At 39.4% G+C, this 27,223-nt stretch overlaps 1 protein-coding gene across 1 annotated transcript in view; it reads right to left on the bottom strand.

Moving 5' to 3' along the window:
• Positions 1-27,002, bottom strand: part of R3HCC1L (R3H domain and coiled-coil containing 1 like) — a 95,553-nt gene extending 68,551 nt beyond the window's left edge. The window contains exon 1 of the mRNA XM_004701013.2: positions 26,965-27,002. The gene's annotated coding sequence lies outside the window, so the exon portion shown is untranslated. The remainder of the gene's footprint in view (positions 1-26,964) is intronic.
• Between the last annotated feature and the right edge of the window lie 221 nt (positions 27,003-27,223).

Here is a 27,223-nt window from a genome sequence, read left to right on the forward strand (position 1 = left end):
CTATATCTTTTGATAGCCGGGCACCATCAGCTTTCTTCACCACATTTTCTTATGCACACATCTGTCTTAAAAAGAAAAGGTGGACAACATGCAAAATTAAATTGTTGACCCTCTCAGAGAACTAAGATTAGAGAACAAGCAATTAACCAAAATCTAAGCTAAGTCAGGCATCTCACAGAGGTAGTAGAACATGAGCACTTCTTACTTGTATTACATACCAGATATCCTACAAGCCAGTAAAAACAAAACAAAACTCAGCATAATAAACAACTATTTTTTTTAAGTGCCAACTGTGAGCTTCCAGAACACAAAGAACCCTCAGTAACCACAGCAACAAGGAAAACTCTAACCCATGTGCAGGCCTCTCTCTGACTTCACTGGAGGGTCACCAGGAAGACCTAGGGCACAGGAAGGGAGAACGGCAATCCCCAGGGAAAAGGCAAGAGTTCCACCTGAATCCTTTCCCACAATCACTACAGGAAAAAAAAAAGACCTTAAATAACTATTAAAGGGAGGGTCACACATCCTGTTGCCTCCAGGTTTTGAAAATCAACTGGTTTTCAGATGAAGACAAGAGCAGATAGGGTAAAAAGGAGTCCTGGTGGCATAGTGGCTACTCATTGGGCTGCTACCACCACAATCAGCAGTTCAAAACCACCAGCTGGTCCTCAGAAGAAAGAGAAGACTTTCTATTCCTGTAGTTACAGTCTCAGAAGCCCACAGGAGCAGATCTACCCTAGTCTATAGGGTCACTATGAGTTGGAATCAACACAACAGCAGTGAGTATGGTTTTTCCTTTTTTGGAGAAAGGGGATAGAATTCATACTAGAACCAGCCACAAGAGCCCCTTTTGCTAGGAAGAAGTCAACATCGCTGAAAAGGACCTATCAGAGACCCAGGAAAATAGTACCTACTTAAAACTGAGACTACCAAACCAATAGAAAATGCCTTTGTCTCCCTTCTCCAACAGATTAGCAACAGCAATTTGTGGTGAGCAATCAGTAGAAAAACTGACAAAATTCAACATGTATTCATGATTTTTTTAAAAATCCAATCAGCACACTAATAAAAGGGAACTTCGTCATCTTAAAAAGATATCTACAAAAATAAAATCAAAGATTAAATTACACTTGACAATGAAAAACTAAATGCTTTCAGAACAAAGCAAGATGACCACTCTCACCATTTCTAGTCAATGCTATACTGATAATAGTCCAAAAGTTAAGACAAGAAAAAAGTATAAAAGCCATTCAAATTGTAAAAGAAGAAGTCAAATTAACTGTATGATCAACTGTATCAGTGCTTTCCAAAGTAGGCAATATTGCTGGAACATGGAAGGTGGGGGTCTGGAACAATGCAGGGCGAGCACTGCAAAAGCAGATGCCTACACTTTATTCTGGATTAAGGGTACAAAAGTTTTCGTTGCCAGGGGGGCAAGGAGTAATTTTTTTTTCCTGAAAAGGGGGCAGTAGGCCAACAAAGCTACATGAATTACTAAGTTAGGAGAAATGACAGGTACAAATAGTTTTATATAGTAGCACTGAACAATGAAAATTGAGACTTTTAAAATACACTTGAGAAAACATGAATTACAAAAACTTCCTGTAAAAAAAAAAAAAGGAATATGTTAGGGGAAAAGAAACTAGAATAGTCAAACAATTTAGAAAAAGAACAGTGAAGTTAGGAGAAAACTTATTGGACTTGATTCAAAGCCTACTATAAAACTATAGTAATCAGGCCCATGTTATGCTGCAGAAAGGGCAGATAGATAGGTAAATGGACTACAACAGGGAATCTAGAATTAGACTCATCATATGATTAACTGGTTTTCAGCAAAGATGCAGGGTAAAGAGACTGAGAAAAGAAAGTCAACTCAAAAAAGGTGCTAAAATTTTTTGAAATACTTGTGTAACAATAATTTAAAAAGAACTATCCATATCTCATGCCACATGCAAAAACTAACTCATAATGAATCAGTCCTTAGTGTAAAAACTAAAATCACATTTCTAGAAGAAAGTCTTTGTGACATTGGATGAAGCAAAGATTTGTTAGCTACACCACCAAAAGCATCATCCATTATACTTTTAAAGTTAGAGATAAAAACTATACATCAAAATTAATAATTCTGCTCTTAATATACACTGTTGCATTTGTCAAAATTCACAGAACATTCTTAAAAGACAGTAAATTTTACTGTTTGTAAAAAACCTGGTAACTTCGATCCTAAAAGATATAAACTAAACTGGCATTCAAGATTCTCTATAAAAAAACAAAAAAAGATTCTCTAGGATCTGGTGTCAACCTACGAATCCAACCATTATTTCTACACTCTCAACATCTCCTTCAGTGAGGGAGAATGAGCTGGTCTGTTCATTCCAGTTTCTGAAATGCTCTCCTTGCAATTTCTCACTTTAAATAACTCATCATTAGTTCCTTCAAAAGCACTGGTTCTCTTTCACAGGCTGCCTAAGACCATCGGAAAACACATTATTTCCAAAGGTCTTAGGAACCAAGACACCGCTCCTCTACCCATCTCCAGGCGGGTACGCCCACATGCAGATATGCCCACATACAATACCAGGAGTGAAGACTGTTACCCATGTTACACCCTGCTTCAAGACAAAATTTCATTTATTTGTCATTAGAAATAACTACTTCAAAATATACAGTTGCATATTGTTTTTGTGATTAATCACTGTGCTTTAATGATGTTCAATTTTTAACAATGAAAAGACATCCTGCATATCACATATTTACATTACAATTCAAAACAGTAGCAAAATTATAGTTATGAAGTAGCAACGAAATAATTTTATGGTTGGGGGTCACCACAACATGAGGAACTGTATGAAAGGGTCGCAGCATTAGGAAGGTTGAGAACCACTGTTCAAAAGGTTTATCTAAACTAACTTTTCATTATAACTATTTGAAGGCACGCTGATTTCAACCTTCTATGAACTAATGTGCATTCATTAGCTATGGTATTCACTTGTCATTATACACTCACTGCCTTACATTCTTAAATGTTTCATTTATGAATGTCACCTCATACTCTAGGGCAAGTCTTTTCTCTTAGGCTTTTATATCCCTCCAGGCATAAAGGTACCCAATAAATATCCAGGCAAAAATTACAATTTGGACAACTTAAAATTAATTGAAAACTAATTTAAAATATTTCATCAATAACTTCCTGGGAGATATATATAAATATATATATTTATAGTTGAGAAACTCAAGCAAGAAGCACTAAACTGCTGAGTTTCATCTTCTTATCTCCAGGGCTGAACAAAGAGCCCAACATATGGGAAGTATTTAAGTATTTAACTAAATTTCACTTTCTGAGGCCACAAAGTCAGTAACAGAACACTGGTGTTGTTCTATTCTAATTCTCCCAAGATTAGTACCTTGAAGTGTTTTCTAATCTCCCACATTTGCCCACATATTCTCCCTAAACAGATTACAAATAACACAAAAACAAAAGCTGTATATTCATTTATTTTTACAGTTCGAAGAGTGACTATCAGTGTTGTGAGTACACACTCAGGATGGGCAGGCAATATTCCAACCAGATTTCTTAGAAACAATATAAAGGCAGTTTAACGTGCATTTCTCTGCCCCATATAAAAACATGCTAGTTACTCTTCCTATTTGGAAGATTTATTTTTTATCATCTTTGGCACAAATTCTAGAATGCTATCTGCCAGGTCCCATGTCCCAAAAATATGCATCCACAAGCAATTATGGAGATAGATAGCTTATGGGGAGGGGGCACGCTTTGGTCAGGTCCCGATACAGGCCTGTGGTTAGGGGGAAAGGAGATTGGGGGGAGGGGTGTGGCCCTGTGATTAATCACTGCCCACTCTGCTGAGGGGTATTTATCACAGCCTGCTGTCAGGTAAATCACTGGAAAAACACCTCTTCAGTAATTAATGTGAAGTGACGGATGGACAGCCCCTGGGCCCATTAATCAGGAACATCAGCAGCCTACTGAGATTATGAATGTCAGGATGCATAAACTGCTGGTGGATCAATAGGCCCAGGAATTCATCCAAGGCTCTCATTTCCGAAGCACCTCCGGTACATTAGGCTCCCTCAACCCTGCCCCCAGTCTGAAGTGGAAGGCCAAGCTTCAGAACAAAGAGCAGGAGCTGTTGGGGTCTGAAGTGACCACAAGTAAGAAAACAGTCCAGGAACCTGGCCAAGGCTAGAAGGTCCTCAAACAGGCAACATGTACACCAATAGCTATCCTGACCAGAGGCGTTCCCAGAGGTTTGGTACTCTGGGAAAACAGAGCAGCCAGGAAGATACCGTTAGCATTCAAGGACTGAGAGAACAATTATCCATGTTAGGGACCAGCCAGCTTCTTGCTGCTAATCTTCTCCCCATATTCCTTCTATCAGCACTAATACATTGACACTAATACAGGATAAATGAAAAAAAAAAAAAAACAGAACAGAGTCAATTCTTGATATTTAACAATCTTGATAAAATTTTTGACACCACTCATTACCATGATGAAACAGGAATTTCCAGAAGTGTTTTCCACTGAGGGAAAAAAGTGGCTTTCCAGGTTCATTAGCATTTACAAAGCATCCTGCCAATATCAGATTCGGGTTAAAAGCTAAACTGTGTGGTAGGATTCCAGGGAACTGAAATCTATTTCTTCCTCAAGTCAAACAAAAAATTCTCCATCAAAGGATCTGCTCAATTTGCAACACATTCAGGAGCTAACAGATTTGCTGCTTATGTACCACACCAAATTTAGCCTTATTTTGTATGGGAAGTAAGGCTACACTACTGCCGCATACTGAATACACGCTCTGCTGGCAGTGACAGGAAGGAGACTGCACTTGCTGCCACATCCCACCAAACCCCAGTGGCTGTGCTTTGTGGTCAGACTAGGGCCAGGGCTGCAATTGTTGGTCAGAAAGTGTCTCAGAGTTACGGCTGCCTGTTCCACTAAATCTCATTCCATCCTACTGATGGATGGATAGACAGATGGCTGCCTGGTGAAAGCAGCATTATCAGCCAGCTTCAAGCGAGCCTCTGAATGATGGATGGCCCTCTTTCTATTTTCTCCAAACCACCATCGATCCAAGGCATATTTCAGTGGTCAGAAGCCCAGTAATATTAAGATACACAATCAGGTTCAGTTACTTGCAGTGTAAACCTCTGAACAGAAATCCTAACATCTCTGCTTTGTTGTCATGAACTAGGCTGAAAATGGTAGAGTACTGTAGTTCCATTCTTTCTAACTGCTAAGCCAGTAAATTCCAACAGCTCTAAGCCCAAAGGGAACAACTGGGCTCTATTTCTAGTAGCACTTGAAAGTTAGATTGCCTGCCAAAAATTTTACTAGCCACTTCTGTGGAATGAACTCTTGTAGTAGTGAGCAGATCTGTGACTATGTGTATCAAGGAGTGTGAAACTATTAGACCCATATGTACTGCCTACAGTTTTTAGCAGTATACTCCCTTACCTTATACAGATGTAGTGCTTGGGATAAACCAAGCAGACTATGTTTATCAACACCAAGGGTGGTGGTTAAAACCAGGGCTCATCAAAATTATGTACACAATCTTCAAATGTGCTACCCAGTCTGCTTGGTTGGCTTCTATTCTCTGTGTCCATATCAAATCTGGAGTTATAAATCCATTTTCACAGGTAACTTCTCCACCTAGTTGCTCTGTCACTGTAGTCACTCATTTCAGATTGTCTACTTAGACTCGGTGCCTTCTTTGTTCCTTTTCAGGTTACCTGAGCTCTCAAACATCAACTCAGTTATTCTTCCTGGTGTGGTTCCAACCATAATTGTGTGATGTGGATTCCCAACCCCAAAAACCCCCCCTTATAAGCTGACACCCTCACATGACTCTTCCTGTGCTGCTTTACTACCAAATACCCCTCAAATCAGTTCAGCTCCTAGTTCTGGCAGACCTGGCTGGCTTGCTATTACCCTGAGTGTACCTGCCCAGAGTACGTGTAAGGTGTCAGTGGAGTTGTAGTTACAGTAGGACAAATGTAGTTCTTTACTTTCAGCAGTTTGCTTAAAGCAGTTCAAGTAGAGAATGATCGTTGACAGATTTGTCAGAGGGAATAGATCTCTAAATAAAAAGTTCAAGCTACTCTAAGCAAGAGGGGTCATACCTTAACTGAAAAAGGAAAATGGCAGCACCCACCTATCTCTTATTTCCAGTCTATTTACACTTAACGCAAAGCAGTGAAAATTCTATTGTCTTTAAAAACTGAAATAAAATTAAGTACAGAAACCAAGTAGTAAAAATAGCAAGACCTTCAACAGACGGACTGACGATGGCCACATTGATGGGCTAAACATAAGAACAACTGTGAGGATGGTGCAGAACCAGGCAGTGCTTCACTCTGTTGTACACAGATTTGCTGTGAGCCGGCTCAACAGCACCTAACAACATAATACCAACTATTGATTTTCTTAGTTTATACCAAACTACATTTGAATCAACATCATCTTACCTAACAAATTTGATAGTCAAATGACAAGGAAAATTAAAAATAGGTACATGGGAGGCAAAGGGGGGGGGGGGGCATCATTCATGTAAGGCTACAGCCAGCCTTCCAAGTCCAAGGTTTCACATCTGTGGATTCAACAATCTGAGAATGGAAAATAAAGGGGGGTTGGGAGAGTGGTCTGCAATTAAGTGGTTAACGTGATCTCTCAAAGGCTAAGAGAGAACACAGAGTGCTATTTACATAATATCTACATTGAATTAGGTATTAAATGTGCACAGGTTATGTGCAAATACTAAGCCATTTTATATAAAGGCCACAGATTGGGAGTGAGAGAGGTCCTGGAATTCATTCATTAAGTTACCCATGACTCATCTCAGAGCCACTATCTCAAAGGAAAAAATTAGATAAATCTCAGACTAGCTAGTTCCAGTTTCCCTTCCTATGTGTTTGCCCCAGCCCGACCAGAAGGTTGAAAAGGATAAAGCAGAAATATGGTTAATACAAATAAAGTTAGAAGAGCAAGAGGGAACACAAATTCAATGGTTAGAGAGCCATGTGTTCTCTTCAATTTCAAGGACTCCACATTCTGGTGAAACAGAACATAAACTGACTGATGGGACTTCACCCTCTGGTGGCCAACATGTGTCACTACTGCATTTTCTGATTACCAAATTACATCTCTTAAATTATATAGCTGCATGGTGCCCGGCTATCAAAAAGTATAGCATCTGGGGTCTTAAAGGCTTGAAGGTAATCAAGCAGCCATCAAGCTCAGAAGCAACAAAGCCCACATGGAAGAAGCACACCAGCCTATGCAACCACGAGGTGTCGAAGGGATCAGGTGTAAGGCATCATAACAAAAAATCTTACCATAGTGAATGATGGGGGGAGTGCGGAGTGGAGATCCAAAGCCCATTAGTAGGCCACTGGAGATCCCCTTGCAGAGGGGTCTCGGGGAGGAGATGAGCCAGTCAGGGTGCGATGTAACAATGATGAGAAATACAACTTTCCTCTAGTTCCTAAATGTTCCCTCCCCGCTCCCACTACCATGACTCAAATTCGATCTTGCAAGTCTGGCTAGACCAGAGGAGGTACACTGATACAGATAGGAACTGAAAATACAGGGAATCCAGGACGGATGAGCCCTATAGGACCAGTGGTGTGAGTGGCAAAACAGGGAGGGTAAAGGGAGAATGGGTAGGAAAGAGGGAACCGATTACATGGAGCTGTGTGTGACCTCCTCCCTGGGGGACAGACAACCGAAAAGTGGGTGAAGGGAGACGTCGGACAGGGCAAGATATGACAAAATACCCATTTATAAACTATCAAGGGCTCATGCGGGAGGGGGGAGCGGGGAGGGAGGGGAAAAATGAGGACCTAATGTCGGGGGTTTAAGTGGAGAGAAAATGTTTTGAGAAACGATGTACTAATGCGCTTTACACAATTGATGTGTGTATGGATTGGGATAACAGTTGTATGAGCCCCTAATAAAATGTAAAAAAAAAAAAAGATTAAAAAAAAATTTATATAGCTGCAAAGGACCACCAAAGAACAGTTGTGTAACATCTGGAGTTATAAATCCATGAGGAAACTTGTTGAGGAATATATCTAAGAGTTGCAGCGAATATATCTAAGAGTTGCAATGGGAATGGAGATCAGAGCCCAGATCTCCAATCAACTAAACTAGTAGTTTAATCACTATCATAACTTCCTCACTCCATTGTCCAGCATATGGTAAGGATAAAATAACTAAGCACAGTTTAATCAGAAAGTTAACTGTGCTGCAAAAATAATCATATAGTGCGTATCAAAATCAAATACACTATCCATACTGATGTTCATCTCCAGTTTTGCCAAGGACAGGGTGATTCTTTTCCAGCCCATTCCCACACAAATGTGCCTCTAAAAGTATACCAAGGAACTGGTGGCATAATGGGTTATGCACTGAACTGCTAATTGCAAGCTCGGCAGGTTCAAACCCACCAGCTGCTCTGTGAGAGAAAGATAGGCTGTCTTTTCCATAGAGATTTAAAGCTCCAAAAACCCAACAGGGCAGCTCTCTTCTGTTCTCTAGAGTTGATCTTAGTCTGAATTGACTTGATGGCAGCAGGTTTGGTTTGGTTTGTTAGTTGATTTTAACAGTCCACCATGACAATTCATAACACCATAAAAAAGCATTTGCCTCAAGAGTCCACGAAAAGAAACATACTCGGAGAAGAACAGATGGCATTAGGTAAGTAATAGGGAATGACAATTCTTTGAACTCATGCTTCTCGATACTCCCTAATTTCATGGAAAGGCTGCTTGATTCGTATTAACCAAATATGTTTTAAGATCATTTTTATGCTCATTTGCAAGGCCACCTTAAACAAACACAAAGATTCAGTCTTTCATAAAAGGTCTTATAGAAGTTCTATTTGATTAAGACAGATCTACTAAACCATGCCTGAGAACAATGGCACATTTTTCAAAACCTGCTGCTGTGAACCATGTCTAATTATGTTTTCTCTTTCATTAGCTCTTTCTACAAGCAAAAGTGAAGTCGTGCTAGAGCAGTACCAACAGTAGTAGTACAGGAAGAGAAAGAGGGAAAAAAATAGGCTATCCTTTAGTGTGTAATTACTATGTGACAGGGACTGTACTAAGTGTTTTGGGTATATGATTTCATTTGATTTCAACTACAGTACCACTGGGTAGCTATTGTTATCTCAATTTTAGAGATGAAATCTCAGGCCTAAGGTAGTCAAGATCACACAGCTTCTAAGTGTTGGTCAGGATTCCAAACTGCCTGCATTTAACTACTTCATACTCAGCAGGATGGTCTGTCTCACAATGTATTAAATTTGTATATATTCACAAATTACTTACAATCTGTATAAATGCAAAGCAACCATAGAAGGCTCAACAACTGTTGCAGTAAAATGAAGAAAAACAACTAGGATAAGAATGAGAGAACTTAAATGCTTTCAGAGCATGCCTATTTCCAATAACCTTCCCTATTTAAAAAGTGCTGACAATCATAATTCACTACTGTCTCTGAAACTTCCTCATTCACCTTGCCTCACCCTTAAAGCCATATGGTAAAGAACCTCACCAGGTGTCAAGAGAGAAATTCCCTTCCTTTTATTCCCCCTAAAGATAATCTCCATACTCCCTACCAGTGCCCCCAACCAACTATAGGGAGACCTGATCCCATCCTTCTTATATAATAAAGGGGCTTCAAAAAGATCATGGGAAAAGTTCGTTTTCTTTTCATTCTATTTTCCCACAAACTTTCCGGAGCAACAGCCAATGAAACTGCTAAATAACACAGTTCTTATGACTGGAGAAAGCTTCAAAGCCAAATATAGAATATAGTTTCAAATCTGATTCTAAAAACAGAAGGAACTTGTACTAGAAATACCAAATGCAGAAGGTATTATTAGAGACAGTGCTAAAAAGAACATATTGTTAAGAACATTTTAGTATTTGTCTTCCTTGGACATTGATAGCCTTTGTCTCTGCATGCAGTCAGACAAAGAACATAGCTTAGACAACAGGGAGAACATTTCATATATAAAATCTAAGTATCAAGATACAAGATACATGATTCCAGCAGAATCCTGGCAGCTCTCAAATACAGACGCAAAAAGAAAACCATGGCATCAAAAAGGTTTACCTCACAACACAATTCATGACCCCAACTTTTTTTGCATTCAACTGGCTGTGGCAGCCATGCATCGGCACCAGCTGATTTCATGCTTTGTAGGCTGGGAAACAGTCCGCAGAGCTTAGTCTCTTTCATACTCCACTGACCTGGTAACCCCAGACTCACCAACTTAACTGCGTAAGGTTTAATGTTAGCATCTATTACTGGTCATCTCAAAAGCAGTCAGATCAAAGTTTTAATACAACTGAACAATCACAGTGTAATATTTAATGAAAAGGTAGAGAGAAAAGTTGGCTTCCTATTCTGCAAATGGGGGCGGAGGAAGAAGAATGCCTTCCTAAATCTGTCTCACCCTAGTACACAGGGAGATGGGCTGTTCCTTATAATTGTTTGGAATTCATTCCTCTTCTGGGTCTATCCCAGGTTAAAACAGCAATCAAGGAGCTCAAATGGATCAGGTGTTAATGCAGCAAATCAAACTTGATATGCATTCAACTTGATCTTTTTTACTCTTTTAAGATCCAAAGACTGAAGCTAACATGACTGGGTAAATTTTCCAAGTACAGACCACTAGACAATCTAGAAAACAAGCATGCCTTCTAAAAATTCTGATGGGGTAAATTAACTAACCCATTTCCTTGCAGAAAATAGTTAAAAAGCACAAGTCCAATACCAACAAAAGAGAACAATACTAAAAGGAGTGGGCGGCGCTGGTATGTTAGAGATAACCTACACCTCTCCCTCCCTCCTCTCCGTGTAGCTATGCCAGCAAGTGTGAATGTGGCTGGTGAGATATCAAGACACCAAATGCAGCAAGTTTCAGGCAAAGGAAACATTAGATAATGAGTTTATCTTATATGCCGGTTGAAAGTTTACTAATCCACATTTCAAGAAAAAGAAAATAATTAATTTAGAATATAATAATAACTTCAGAGCATTATTCCTTTAAGGAGCAGAATAGACTGCACAGGGTGCTACAGAAGTCTTCAAAAAATAATCTATTGGAACAAACACAGCTCTCTGGCTTAGATTAGACAGCAAACTTAGACTGCAGCCAATCTAGTATTCTCATGATACCAAAGAGATGTACATGCTAAAGACTGGTAAAAGCTACCAAACTAGGTGATGGAATTTTCTGTCAAACAAATACAAATTTTTCCACAAATTGTGGAAGAATTCTATTATGTTTTAATCCCAGTTTCCCACAAAATGTTTAAAGGCCTGATTTTGTGTGTGTGTGTGTGTGTGTGTGTGTGTGTGTGTGTGTGTGTGTGTAATACAGATCTTTGCTATGAGAAGTAAATATTATAAAGTGGGAACACAAATTGCATGGCTATGGACATGAAATTTCTTAATATAGCTCCTCTATCCCTATCTCTGTAACTCCCACCAAATGGTTGGTTGGGACTACGTATGTAGGATGTGTGAAACACTAATAGAGGGGATTCATAATTGCCATTTCTGTTTATAAGAGAGTTATCTGAGAGAGAGAATTCCCATCAAGAAAGAAGAGGTGACAGCCGAGCATATTTGAGATCCCTGCCTAAAATGGAGCAGGAAAAGACCAGAGGCTGAGCCAAGGAGACCATGGGAAAAGAACAGGGGAACAGCACCAAGACTATGAGATCAAGAGACAGAGTAGCAGGTGGGCTTCCTGGTTCATAGAGGTAGAGGTCAAAGGACCATGTGGCTGAGAGACTGAGGACCAGAGAGAAAGACTTGACAGTTGGCTGAGGAGAGGTGGTGTTATAGACCAATGTCTGTATCCTTAATGCTTTCAAATCCTGGCCGGTGGTAACCTCTTCACTTCCTTAATAAACCCCTATAATTATGAGTGTTGTCTGAGTTCTGTGTGGCCAATGCAACAAATTAACAAACCAAGAAGAGAAGTCGAGTGCCATGAGAGGAAGGGTTGATGTCTCTATAGTGTAAGGGAAAGAAGGATGCAGCATAGAGGTCTGTCTGACCTCTGCCGTGGCACAATTGGCCTAGGGCTAATGTGGTGATGAAGTATCTCCACACTGAAGCTGGAAGAGGTCAGATGTGGCCCCCATGCAGTTTTCTCAATGTCTTAAAACCCATGAATAAAAATGTACCGTCTGCCTTAAATTGTCTCTATCTAACTGGGAGGATCTGAAAAAAAAAATTAAAGGACTTTAAGGTAGTACATAATTGTCCTACAAGAGAGAAAGCAAAAAAAAACAAACAGAGACTTGAGAAAATATCAGTCAGGACCTGCAATGGTTGGGAAAGACATCATAATTAGGGGAAATTAGAGTTAGTTAGGGCTTTAGAAGTTAATATCCAAACAGAGAACCAAAACCTAAACTCACTGCATCCAAACAAGTCCAACTCAAAGTGACTGGCCTATAGGAGAGAGTAGATGTGCCCCATAAGGTTTCTTAGGCTGTAATGATTACAGAAGCAAAGTGCCACATTTTCTTCCAGTGGCAAGGCTGATGGGTTCAAACCACCAATCTTTTGCTGAGCAGTCTAGTTTTAACCGCTCTACCACCAGGGTTTCTTAAATAAAGAACACAAGAGTGAACATTTTAAATAAAGGGAACCATCTGAACAGCAGGAAGAGGTAATAATTCAAATAGCACAGTTTGGAAATAGTGTTTTGGAGATATTTTAATGTCAGTAAATAGTGGAAGATTCTGCCCAAAGAACTGTATTTAACTTAGGCCCGTCAGCAACAGTTTTAGAGGCCAACATGCTATTGCGTAATGCAGAGTCAAAGCTGAACCTTACTTACTGAAAAGTGATACTATTAGTACCTCTAGGTCACCACACCAGCCCTGGCATCTCTTTTTATAAATGTTACATCAATGTAGAGAAGATAAAACAGCAAGCAATTTTTAAATTAATACCTTTTAATCCAATGGTTATCGGATCTAATGGGTCAATGCCCAAGCAGAATTATTTAACCAAAAACAGGATCAACAAGGAAGATAGGCTCCAAAACTATGTGCTTCAAATCCAATCCTATATTCAGAATTAGCCATTATGCCTAGAGAGAGCAATCAAATATATATATATACACACACACTATCTATACATATATATACTATAGTCACTTTTATAATAAAAGGAAGAATTGAGCCATAACTTAATTGGTCTCACATAAAATTCTACTCCATGAGCCAAATAATCCAGAAATGCATGCCTTGATATTTGACAAAGACTGCTAGAGTTGGCAATTTATTTTGAAATCATATCAGTGCATAGCTGGTGGTATATGTGTGTTTGTACATGAAATGAGAAGAATTTATCTGAGAAAAAGGCTCAGCCAACTGGCCTCACTACCATTGCAACAATTTGTGGAAAAGATAAGCCCATCCTCATTACCTTGGTCATTTTGGTCTCATTTCCTGTCATGAAATGATATTTCTGGTCTCCTCAAAATGTTTCATTCAATCAGATCCATACCCTCATCAACAGAACATTTAGTCTTACAATCTTAATGATAGAATAAAAAATAACACCGTGGAACGCACTATTTCCAACCCCACCAAAACATACATGCTCGCTCTAGCCATTTCGTAGTCATAGTAGGAGAGCTTCTATTCAACTTGCCCACAGAACCTAAGAGGTGATCTGCTCTTCTCTCATTTCCTTTCCTCCCCATCTCCTCTGCAACGCACACACATCCACTTCACTCTGCTGTCCATCTTCTGAAACTGCAGGCCAACAATTCACAGGCTGCCAGAGATTGTCAGCACTGTTTGGGGAGTTCAGAAGTACTCTTGTGGGACAGTGCAGAGTGTTAGTACAGCATTTTCCCAGATACAATGTCACTCTTTATAGCCAACTGCAAATTAGTTTCTTCTTGGGAAAAAAAAAATCCTAATAAGACAGGTACAAGGAGATTTTAAATAGCCAAGATTAAAACTCGCTCTGACTTGCTCTGATGTCTGGGCAACTTCAGAGTCAAACACAGTGATGTCCTAAGCCTCCATTCACTCTATAAAGGAGCCCTGGTGGTACTACAGGATAAATGGTGGCTACCAGCCACATACTGGGCTTTCAAACCACCAGCCCTGTACAGAAAGAAGTGACAGAGCTTTAGTCTCAGAAACCCTAAATAGGGTCACTACTGAGTTGGAATCAACTCCATCCACAGTAGGGATTATTCACACTGGAATGGATGATGATTAAATATACTTGGCTGCTTAATCGAAAGGTCGGTTGTTCAAACCCAAATCCACCATCTGCTCTGAGAAAGTCCACTTCCATAAAGAATATAGCTTTAGAAAGCCTATGGGGCAGTTTTACTCTGTCATGCAGGGTGAATGAGTGAATCGATTGGCTGGCACTAGGTTCGGTTTTGCTTTATTCACACTACCCATGCAAACAACACTTAGCTTCCTGATACTACCATAAGCAGAGGTGTGACTCAAAAAACATTAAAGGAGAGCCAACTTCTTTCCATCAGTGTTTATGGCTTCTCATCCTTGGATTTAAGTTGAGAACACAAAGCTTAAATTCACCTCGTAACATGAACATCTATTTCTCACTATGTCTAGTTATGTAAAACGATTTAAAAGAAAATTCTGTAAGTCACCAGTACCATTTCTTTTGACAGGTGATATGGCCAATCTGGTTACTACGAAAGCCTTCATCCTCCTATCGGCTTCCTAGTTGTCACTGGCAACATTAGAGTTAGAAGCCAGGCAGACAGAAAAGATCAGAGGATGTGCATGAGATAAACCTCTCACAAAATAGCATGTTATAATAAAATTAAATTTGGGGATTTCTCCCTTCTCAAAAATAAAATAAAATAGCATGCTATATCAATTGTAAGTCTTTGGCAGGGGGGCGGGATTTTTAAATTAAAAATAAACATCTGTGGTAATATTTAAAAAAAAATCAATTTCATGATATCTCTAGTTATTCTTCATGTCTAAGTTCTTTGATAGCATTATTCATTCTGCATTATTATACTTTCTTGAGAAATTAACTGGCTATCAAATTTTCTTGAATCGTTTATCAAATCCTTGAAATAACACTGCATCTTTGCCATTCCCTAAGAGCTAGAACAAGTCAGAAGTTGAGAAGATGTTAGTTTTCAGTTCTTATACTGGAATGAAACTAGCAGAACATATTCAACTTTGAAAAATAATTCCAATATTTAACTAGCCCCAGTTCTTAACACAATACTAAAATCAATCATTTAGGAAATTTCCACTTTCAAATTCAATATAATAAGCAGAATTACAGGCAACCGGCTTACCGAATCACTGACATTAGCTTTTTGAATAAAAAGCTCTAGTGGATACATAGATTGTGTGTGATGACAAACTGTTAAAAAGTCTTTTTGATAGACAGCAGCCTCACCTGGAAAATAATAATACAAGTCTGTTTCATAAAAATAAATAGTTACCATTTCTTTCATAGCTACAGATTTTAGGCATTTAATTTTCATTACCTCATTTTGTAAATACTAAGATTTTAACACATTGATTTACCTACAATATGCAGTGAAAATAAACATAAACACAATTTTTTTTAACTCAGGAACAAAAATAAGAGAGAAATACTATCTTTCCTCATTTTCAGTTCTTTATGCACTAGACCAGTGGTTCTCAACCTTCCTAATGCCACAACAATTTCATACAGTTCCTCATGTTGTGGTGACCGCCCCCAACCATAAAATTGTTGTCGTTGCTACTTCATAACTGTAATTTTGCTGCTGTTATGAACTGGGTGACCCCTGTGAAAGGGTCGTTTGACCCCCCAAAGGGGTCATGACCTGCAGGTTGAAACCGCTGCACTAGACTGAGGGGAAAGATACACCTACTAATCATAGTATCCAAAAAGACACAGAAGTAAAGAATATAAATGATCAAGAACACAGAGATACAAATGGCACAGAGTGAATAGATGCAGGGATGGACATGATAAGCAAACCTCATCAGCTAGCAAAGACAGACAAAGTAAAGATAATTTCAAACTCACAAAGATTTTAAAAGAGCAGTAAGATCCTACTTTGTGAAAGTAGCTGCATTAGTACTCTTAAACATTGTTGATGGAAGTCTAATTTTCGATAGCATCACAAGCATTTTTATATTTTTTTAACTTTTCTATTTATCAAAAGGTCTTCGACCTAGCAATGTTGAGAATTTGTCATAATGAAACAACTGAACCTCTACAAGGATACTTATTCCAGAACTGCTTATTAATAGTAAAAAAGTATAGACCACGTAATGCCCCTCTTTATGGGCCAGGTTAAATAAATGATGGTACGACATCCATCCACTCTATAAGAAATCATGCAGTCATGAAAAATGATGCTGCTGCTCTTTATGTACTGATACATAGGTCCACAGACACAGTACAGAATTTTTTTAAATGGAAAATTTCAAAAGAAATATCCAAAACTGGAAGCAAAGCTATGGATAGAGGTATAAACATAGGTGTTTACATATGTAAATATATTAATTCATAAAAATATATTTACAAATTGACCTACATTTATTTAGATGCTAATACATTGAAGTAGTGGACAGACTTTGGGCCTCCACTCAAGCCCTCCCTCAACACAAGAACGCTTTGTTCAAACAACCTGTGATGCTCAATCTCTGGGCACGATTGCTGAAGACAAAACGGTACCCACAAGCAAATGTGGTGAAGAAAGCTGATGGTGCCCAGCTATCAAAAGATGGTGTCTGAGGTCTTAAAGGCTTGAAGTTAAACAAGCGGCCATCTAGCAGAGAAGCAGCAAGCCCACATGAAAGAAGCACACCACCCTGTGCGATCATGAGGTGTCAATGGTATGAGGTAACAGGCATCAGAATACCCAAAACAAACTAACATATTGTTGAGAACGAGGGGAGCCAGAGCAGAGACTCAAAACCCGTCTGTAGACAATGGGGCATCTTCACAGAAGGGTCACAAGGAAGGGATGAGTCAATCAGGATGCAGTGTAGCACCAATGAAACACACAATACTGTATACTGGTACAGCCATGACACAAAAAATCCAGGTCAGATAAGCCCCTCAGGTACAGAAATGGGAGTTAACGATACCAAGAGGGTAAGGGGAAGATAGGGAGAAGTGGGGAGGAAGGGGGAACTGATTGTAATGACTGACACATAACCACACACACAGCCCCTCCCAGGGGGAGGAACAACAGAAACCGTGGGGAAGGGGAACAGTGGTCAGTGTAAAATACGAATAATAAAATATAATTTATCAAGGGGTCACAAGGGTGGGAGGGAAGGAAAAAAGAGGACCTGACACGAAGAGCTCAAATAGAAAGTAAATGTTTAGAAAATAATGATGGTAACATATATACAAATGTGCTTGATACAATTAATGTATGGATTGCTTTAAGAGCTGTTAAAAGCCCCCAATAAAATGATCTTTTAAAAAAAGAAATATCCAAAACCTATATAAAAGGAAATTAAATTTTTCCAAGTGTATAGTTTAATTGGCAAATGTTGTATTTGGGAGGAGGCTTCAAAAAGCTGTGGAAGAAAATTAATCTTTTCACTCCAACTGTCCCTGAATTTTTGAGGCCCCCTGATAATTTTAGAACAATACAGAAAGATAGCCTATGCGTGTAGTATTATGGATACAGGTATATGTAAGTGACAGAGGAGACCCCCTTTAAAAATTAAAGTAGTTAGCTTTGGGAAGAAATGGAGAAATGGGAAAGAGTAGAACAAGAGAGCTACTCGCTATATTTTATTACATAAATTCTTCACTACTCAACACTTAAATTGTCTCATCTAAAGCTATATATCTGTTGATAGCACACAAAAAAGCATTTAGAAAATAATTTTAAATGACAATATTAAAGAATTTCCATGAAACAAAAGCCAGCTAGACTACATATATGAACTTTTAATCTTAAATATATTGTAATTCATTAAAAAAATGTATCAATAAAACACTTTCAACTGAAAGGGGAATAAAAAGCTTCCTTACCCCTTTTGGGGAGACTTTCAAACCGTTCTAATATTAAAAGAGCATAAACATGCAAAATACAGAAGTTTATAAAATAGAACAAGTAATTTCCAACTGAGTAGACAGAAAGAAAGAATTCAGTAAATTTAATACTAGGAAGATTATAGGTCTAAGCTGACTTACAAATTCATTAATGATCAAGAGACAGTGCAAATAACATTTAATTAAATTTGCTCATTTATCTATTTTGGGAAGTACAATTAACAGCAGTGAGAGTGTAATAATATAAAAGGATAGAGCAAGATTAAAAACATTGGCCAAAAATCAACCAAACTGGAGAGTATAATGAAGGCTGGGTAAAATTACAGGTTTGAAACAAAAAAAGAACACCATGGACTTATTTACCTTCAATTTTACTGCACTTTGTTACCCTATGAAGGAATTATAGCCAACATTTATGCTGAATAAGGAAATACATATATGTTATATATCTTTTTCATGTGAAATTGATATTCCTGATTAAGCAAAGACTCAGGAAAGGTTCACACACAACTTAGTATCCTTGCTATAATTTCAGTAGTTTTGCATTCATAGGTTCATAGTTATGGAAACTATCAATTACCAACAGTGAATTAAATTATCCTAAACACAATTAACTCTACCTTGACAACTACTAATCTAGCTACACCAAGATTATGAATATGGTTTCTGTTCTTTAATCCCAGGCATCTGACCACTCCAATATATACACTTTTCCCCACTCTCCAGCTACAAAGTGTAGCTTTATGATAGTTTCACCAATGGTGTTTGATTTAAAGGGGTCTAGAATCTTCTAGAGAGTATCCTTAAAGGAAGGAAAATGTGTTGTTTTCCCTTCCTCTTCTCTGTTGGTTGAAAATATGAATGAAAAGTCTGGAAGCTCCCAATCTCAGACTGTAAGGTGACTGTGGAACCCATGCACAGTGGAGCAATAAGCAAGATGCTTAAGTGGAGAATGATACCAGCCCCAAACTGTCTACCTCAAGAAAGTCCTGATATTGAGAAATGAACTTCTATCAAGTTGCAGCCTCTATTGTTTGGAAATCTCGGCTACTAACAGTCCAACTTAATGTTACTTAATACGGCCTCTACCCCAGTAACTAAGGTGGAGGAATAGCTAAGCACTCAGCTGCTAACTGAAAGGCGGCTCAGACTTACTCAGCGGCTCCGTGAGAAAATACCTAGTGATCTATTCCTGTAACGACAACAGCCTATAAAGTCCAAAAGGTAGTCTGATTCAATACTCAATGGCACCAAACAAAGGTAACAATATACCAGCATAAGCACATCCTTTTCTTGCTCTCTAAAATATCTTGCTCTGCCTCTTAAACAGCATATTTCTTCTTCCAGTGAACCCTGGTGGAGATGCACAGTAAGCAATGGACTGCTAACTACAAGGTCCGTGGTTCAAACCCACCAGCTGGTCCAAGGTAGAAAAATGAGGTTGTCTACGAATGTAAAAAGTAACATCCTTGGAATTCCTATATAGGGTCACTATGGATGGTAATCAACTCGAGCAGTGGGTTTAGTTTTCCTTCCTCACAGTCCTTTGTTATGCATATTCCCTAATACTCAACCTGAGTCTTTTTTTTTGCTCTTCTCCCATTAAATTGGAGTCTAAACAGTCTAGAAAACCACATTCCGCAATCCATGCCTAATCTTTTATTTGCTCAAACTTTGTCCATATATAGCTCTACTTGTATGAAACATAATTAATTCCATAGAAACATAACTGATTTTTAAAACAAACAAGCAAACAAAAATAAAGTGGTGGTTGTATCAATAACTGCCATAATACAGGTAGTCCCATCGTATGACATATTTAAGTTATAATGAACTATACCTCCACCATCTGTCTGGCTTTGTTTTGTTTTTACATCTTATTATTAGTAATATGTTACAGTTAGTAATTTGCTGTTATTCTCAGATGTTCACTCACAGATATTCAATTTTATAATTTACTATTCAAAATACTGCTGGATTTATAAAGATACCGATAATAAAATGCAGTCATAATGAAAATAAGAGATTGAGGTACTCAACTTATGTCAAAACTGAACCTTGTGATAATTCAAGGAGTACCTGTATATACTGAGTGCTGAATTTTTCCGGACATTGTTCTAAGTCCAAGAACTAAAACTCACAACAATCCCATAATGAAATGTCATTATCCTCATTTTACAAATGAGGAAACTGGAAACCAGACAAGTTAAATAACGTGCTCAAGATACACATTTAATATGAATAATAAATACTAAAGAAAGAATTCAAAGCTAGGCTCTCCAGCATCCACTCCCCTAACCAGAGCACACTAGCACCTAATCCCAAAGATGCTAACACAGCTTAAGACTTTAATGTTCTCAACAATCAGGATTTCCATTTAAATATCCTCCTTGGTAATAAACATTGTCCTCACATATTAATTTTTAGAAACTACCATATATCACTTAGAAACAAGTATAGTAAATAAGATGGGTGATCAAGCAAAATAAGTTTTTTGGAACAAAGGCTATCAACATCAAGTAATAACAGTGGTTTTCTTGGATGGCTCTAACTGGAGAAATTCCAAAGCTAACTTGCTAAGGATAAATTAATGGCTTCTCAGATGACTTTAAAAGTGATCACGGTGATTTAGGAGCCATGGTGCCATAGTGGTGATGCCTGGGGCTGCTAACCATAAAGTCAGCAGTTCAAAACGGAGAAAGAGGAGACTTTCTACTCCCATAGTTACAGTCAAGGAAACTCACAGGGGCAGTTCTACCCATCCTCCAGGGTAGCTATGAGAAGCAAATGAATGGCAGAGATTTTGATTTTTAACTTGCTATGAACAAATATGTGGCTTCTCAGATGACCTTAAAAGTGATCACAGTGGTTTAGATTAATAAATTCTTTATTTTTAAAACATCATATTTTTAAACTACTAAATTGTCCAAAAATAAAACTTTACATATTGGAAACTGAATTCATTATCTTTCTCTGTAGACCTATCTTGAGATCCTTTTCCAGTATTATCACTAACAATGACACCACAATATACTTGTCATGCCCCGCTCAAAATTTTCAGATTTTCTAACTCTTCAGCTCATCCAGCACTGTATTTACTGTTCCTTGTTTCACAACTGCTCTATTTACACATGACTGGACTATACTCTCCAGCTACCTCCTTCCTAGTTGAGGTTACCCCACATACAAAGTTGCCAGGACAACTTTTATAAGCAGGTTGTACCTTTTGATTCTCAGCAGATTTGGTCACCTATAGATCATATCTAAACTCTCCAGCTTAGTCTTAGAGACTTAATAAATCATTGGTTCTCTGTCTACAACATGACTTCACGGTCATTGAAAATATAAATATATCAAGGGGACAGCAGATCATAGAGTTTGAAATAATTATTTGGGATGGAAGCAGAAAATTACCAACCATACAAACAAACTACGGTTATTTCTTTTGAAAGTATATGGAACACCGTGAAGAAGTTCAAATTTGTCTACATGGACTGGCCACATGTAGGTGTTTAAGGGACAGCCAACACCAACTGCCCCATAGCTAAGTGGACAAGTCTCCATATCTAGCTGTCAGTCACCTATTACCACCAGCTTTTGAGTTTTCCCAGTTAAGGCTCAACCAAATCATTTCCACAATGCCCTATCTGAATTCCCATAGAACCTATAAGCAAAATAAAAAGCTTGTTTTACAGCACTAAGATTTGGAGTTGCTTGCTATGAAACAAAAACCAGAAAAATGTCTTTCGTTATTTCAGCAGCTCTACATTAACCATACACATGTGCTTTTCTCAATAACGCAGGTTGCACCTGACAATGCAACTGACCTGATTTGTTTAAATAAGGCAGTCTCTACTTAGAGAACTTAATCTCAAACACAAAAGGATTTAAAAAGACTCATGGAACATTCCTGTATCTTTTAGTTCCATTCTCCACGAATATTTAATGTTTCCTTTATATACTGACTACAACCTATATATATGGTACCAAAGACATAAAGATGAAGCATGTAATCTGTAGTTATGAAGTTTATAATCTAGAGAAAAAAATGAAAACATGAAAATAACTATTTTGTGAAAATAAGTGACAAAAGGGGAATATAACAGGATAAAACGCTGAGAAGCCAGTCAGAGGCAGACAAGAGTTAGAAAAAAGATCACCAGAGATAGAGAGAACAGTGGGTCATAAACTGTCAGTTACCTGCCAGTTCTACAAACCCACAACATCACATTAATAGGCTAAACTGTGTTATTTGAAAACCTCACAGTACTAATACATCCAAAATCTGCTCTTTTTAACAGTATTTCTTGTTTTCATCCTAAGTCCCAAATCAGCCATATTTGGCATAAAAAAAGAGAAATACAGGAGTAACACGAGAGTAAATGTGAAGGATGGAAAACTACACAGAAGACTAGCATGACAGTGAGAAAGGGACAAGACTGGGAGCAACTGGTCTATGTTTTATTAAGGGGGAAGAAAACTCTCTCCAAATGAAGGTTTACTGCTGAGCAACGCCCTATAACTTCTCTTCTATCTAATGCTCTGACAACTGGAATTTCTCTGTAATTCAATAAGCTCTTAGGAGTTATCCAGACTTCATCCATCCTGCTGGGCTCATTAATGGAGAATTCTAAATGCTTTCCCCACTAGCTATGAGCACATTTCCTAGTGGGTGGCATAGCAGACTATGGTTCTCTTTCAAAACATGAGCAGCCTAGTTCCATTTCTTCTCACTTCTTTATAGGTGGAAAGTCTGCAACAAAAACAATTTAACAACAAAAAGAATTATCTATAGTTCAGGACTGTAGTTGTCAAAGATCATGTTAGAGGTCACCAGTTTTATGCAGTGTAAAGCTTAGTTTTATATTTATTTTTCTTTACCTTTATTTCGAATTCAAATTCATTTACTTCTGCTGTATCTACCTAATGAGTGCTGAATCAAAAACACATCCATCTTTTCATTCACTCTGGGAAGATATTTTGTGACTCGTTAACTGATGGAGCTAATGAGGACAGGGTCACAGATTCAAACTCCATATTGACCAATTAGCTTTGCTGTGTTTCAGGGTTCCACGGTTAGTCAACAACTTTAACCTTGCCTCACAAAGAAATATGCAGATCATGTGAACCGTGAAGGGAATATAGATGTGTGACCAAAATCATCTACAACTACCAGAAAAATAGAAAATTTAAGAGTAATAATAGTACCTGCTATTTTTGCCTGACGTGTGTATATGTATACATATATTTCTATACATGTTTTTTTAAGTCTCTAATCTTTTCACCCATGTAATGCAGAGTTAATATTATCTTTTATTTTACAAACGATGAGAATATGAGCTCAGAATGATTATATAAGCCAAAGTCACAGTCTGGGAAGTAGCCTGGATTCAAGTCTTGGTTTATATGATTCCAAAGCTTGAGATATTTCAACAATACATTACAGCCACTCATGCACATGCCTGAGTGCCATGGGCCCAGTAACAAAATGTCCCTACCAGGCACTATTCAACACCAAAAGCACAGCATGAGTCAAAGCTGACTCATAGGGAGCCTGCTGTGCGTTTCCAAGATTTTAACAGTTTAGAGGACTAGAAGGCTCACTTTCTCCCTCGGAGCTGCTGGTGGTAAGAGACTGCCAACCATTCGGATCACAGCCCAAAGCATAATCACTACAGCACCAGGGCTCCTGTACAATCATTACTAAAGTCAACATCCATTTCTTGTGCATGCTACAGATGAAGATGAGTCTGCTTTCCAAAAACCCTTAAAGTGAAAAGCAGCCAAAGAACAAGTGTTTAAAGCATAAATGAAAAATAGCACGTTTAAAGCACACAGTTGATTTTCATGGAAGTGACTATTTCTTTTTTTGTTTATTTTTATTTTTATTTTTTTTAAACATTTTATTAAGGGCTCATACAACTGTTATCCCAATCCATACACACATCAATTCTGTAAAGCGCATTTGTACATTGTTTCTCAAAACATTTTCTCTCCATTGAAACCCCCGACATTAGGTCCTCGAAGGTGACTATTTCAATTGCTTTGTATTCAGGTCTGTTGTGAAAGACTAGTTGTCTTGATGTTTCATACACTAAAAGTATGAATGAAACTGGCAAAACATAGCTGGGGGATACCACACGGAAAAAAAGAAACACTTCCACATGTGAATCTGCAGACATCTATCTGGTAGTCAACATGGCATGTGAAGGAATGAAAAATATACAATTTCATTCTTAACCCTGAGATTTTTGCCATAACCAACTCATTCTTCTCTAGTAGGCTTTCCTTATTGGTTTATCTGAGTGTTATTTTTTGCATATTCACACATCAAAGCAACCAGTCACTAAGAGTTTTCACCTTCAAAAATGAGGGTAGCCAAGTCTCCCTGACCCTATTCACCAGGTTGAAATTTTATAACTAAATCCAACTGTCTAACTTTATCTTTATGAAAAGGTGGGGGGAGGGGAGAATGACGAAAATGGTTTCCCTCAGTAAAACCCTATCCTAGTCTGAGTTATAAGTATATTTGTTCTGCTATAAACTGCAATGTGCAGAGAGCTGAATTCTTATGAATGAAGCAGCAATCCAATTTCAACAAACTAAGTACAAAACAGCACTTGGCATCTCCAGGAAAATAAAAACACAGCACATCCCAATCCAACCTTTACACAGCAGCATTCGGGGAAGGTCTAAAAGTGACAAATAGTGTAATATAATCTTTCTATAAAATGTAATTGCTTGAAGAAAAAAAAACCTGCAATCTGAGAACTTCTAAATTATTAGACAACCATTCAAGCTATATATAAAGTATGTGGGCTAAGGATAAGTATCCTCACTTTACAAACAAGTGCAATTTCAGGAATAGACTTATCTAAAATTATCATTAGAACCATCATCTTAGTCATTAATAATAGCAGCAACAATAATGATGCTTTACTAGCACCAACCACTACTAAACACTTTATATTCACATTTAATCCTTATAGACAACTTGTGAGGTAAATGCTAATGGATCAATTTTAGCGATTAATAAACAGGCTCAGAGGTCAACCAACCTGCTCCAAAGCACACAGTGAGTAAGTTCTAACACCCGAATTTGAACTCGGACTTGTTAGGGATAGCTATTGAAATAGTCAATTCTGACTTGATTGTGATGAGTTGTATGAGCCCCCAATAAAATGATTTTTAGAAACAACAAAAGTCACTGCCGTGAAAATCAGACTTTGTGCACTCAACTAACATACTGTACCACCTTCCCCTTTGAGTTTTCTGAACCACATTTAAGTGTTTTCAACCGTGATTTCAGAATAAATATAAGCACAGATTATCATAAAAATCGCAAAATCCCAATTCTCTCTCACGGGAAATAAGACACTGCGCTAATTGCTTAACATTCTCCAAGTTCACATACCAGAAAAAGGCACCAGATTAGATATTGGCTATTTATATTCCAATATAGCCCCAATGTTAATACTCATAAACGGCTGCCAGAATTGTTAGAACTGGCGCTAGAACAAGAGTCGTAACTGAATGGGGGTAGAAAAAATAGCCAGGAACTGCTAATAACAGGTATTTGCTCCCACCACATTTAGGAGTCTTTAAGTGGTTTCTGAGATATGAAGGCGCCCTGGTGATGTGGTTGGTTACACTTTGGGGTAACAGCAAGGTCAACAGTTCGAAACCACCCGGCGCTCCACGGGAGACAGGCGAGGCTTTCAATTCCCACCAAGAGTTAGTTTCAGAAAGCCAACGGGGCAGCTCTCCCCTGTCCTATACGGTCTCCGTGTGTGGGGATCCCTTGATGGGAGTAGCATGGACGGCAGTGGTTTGGTCTTGAGATAAGATGAAGGTTCTAACTGCGCAAGGGCAGACGGACCAGCCGTGTGCATTGTGTGGAGGGGAGGGTTACACACTTGGAAGAGGTTGAAACTCCAAGAGAGTTCACATTTTAAAATGGCCTCCACAGGTGGGCTATACTGTCACCTCTTCTCCAAAAACCTGACATGAAAACTTTTGGGAGGGGGGGGTGCTCATTCTATTTCCCCAGACACTTTTTCCGACCTGATTTGTTAACTCGTCGGAGCCACCTAAGGACGGACCGCGATCTTCAAATTCCACGGCCTCAGACTGGCCGGCGGCCGCGACCTGTCCCAGGCTCCCCAAGCTCGGCCAGAGTCCCCCCGACATCGCTGGGAAGCAAGCAGGGCGGGAACCCTAATGCCCGCTTTTCCCGATAAAGAAACTGAGGCTCCAGTTAACGGTCAGTTGAACAGAGACCTCGGGTGGCCGGCCCGCGCCTCCGGCCCCCGGGCTCGGGGGAAAGCTTGCTGGGGTGGGACTTGGCGTGTTCCGAGGGCAGCCCAAGGCACCCAGGAAGTCCACGCTCCCTCTGGGTGGCCACGCCGGGCCCGTAGCCCGGGGACCCGGGGCGGGCTCGCCTGCCAGGCTCGCGTCCCGGAAGGGGCCAGCAGCTCGGCCGTCGTGGGGCGGCCTCTGAGCCCCAAGCCCCCGAATCTCCGAGGGGTCGGTCCCAGTCCTCCCAACTGGTCAAACCCGGGAAAGAAACACCCCTAGCATAGACTATTTGGGATGAGGGCCCAAGTAAGCAAGCTGCTCCAAGGGGAGCAAGGGACTCCAGGTCCCCCTACCCCAAGGGCACAGGGGTCGCAAGGGTCAAAGGGCGGAAGCTTCCCAGTAACCTCCGCCCCAGGCGCCGGCCCGCCCTCCGCGTCCGGTGAGGAAGAAAAAAAAAACAACCAAGGAAGAAACGAAGTCTTGGCCCCAGCTGTCCGGAAAGAAGAAAAGGCGACTAACCAAGCTTGGGGTGCGCAGGGAAGGAAAGAAGGAAACGAGGGGCTGGTCGTTACCGGGGGCGCCGTAGTTCTCAGCTTCCGCCGCCTCAGCGAAACTCTCCCTCTTCCGCTCGCGCCGCGGGAGCTCGCGCCAGGCCCTGGCCCCGCCCACCGACGCCGCGGAGACTTCTGGGGGATGTAGTCTCGCGAGGGCCGGCCCTCGCGGAACGCCGTCCGGGTCACGTGGAGGGAGGAGCTCCTAAAATAGCAAGGGTGTGACGACCTTAGTAAGACATCTGCCCTCCTCCTCGGCTAAAACACGCTCACATTCCTC

This window comes from Echinops telfairi, unplaced genomic scaffold, assembly GCF_000313985.2.
Source record: "Echinops telfairi isolate 266 unplaced genomic scaffold, ASM31398v2 ScPeMD7_70;HRSCAF=299, whole genome shotgun sequence".
Lineage (NCBI taxonomy): Eukaryota > Metazoa > Chordata > Mammalia > Afrosoricida > Tenrecidae > Echinops > Echinops telfairi.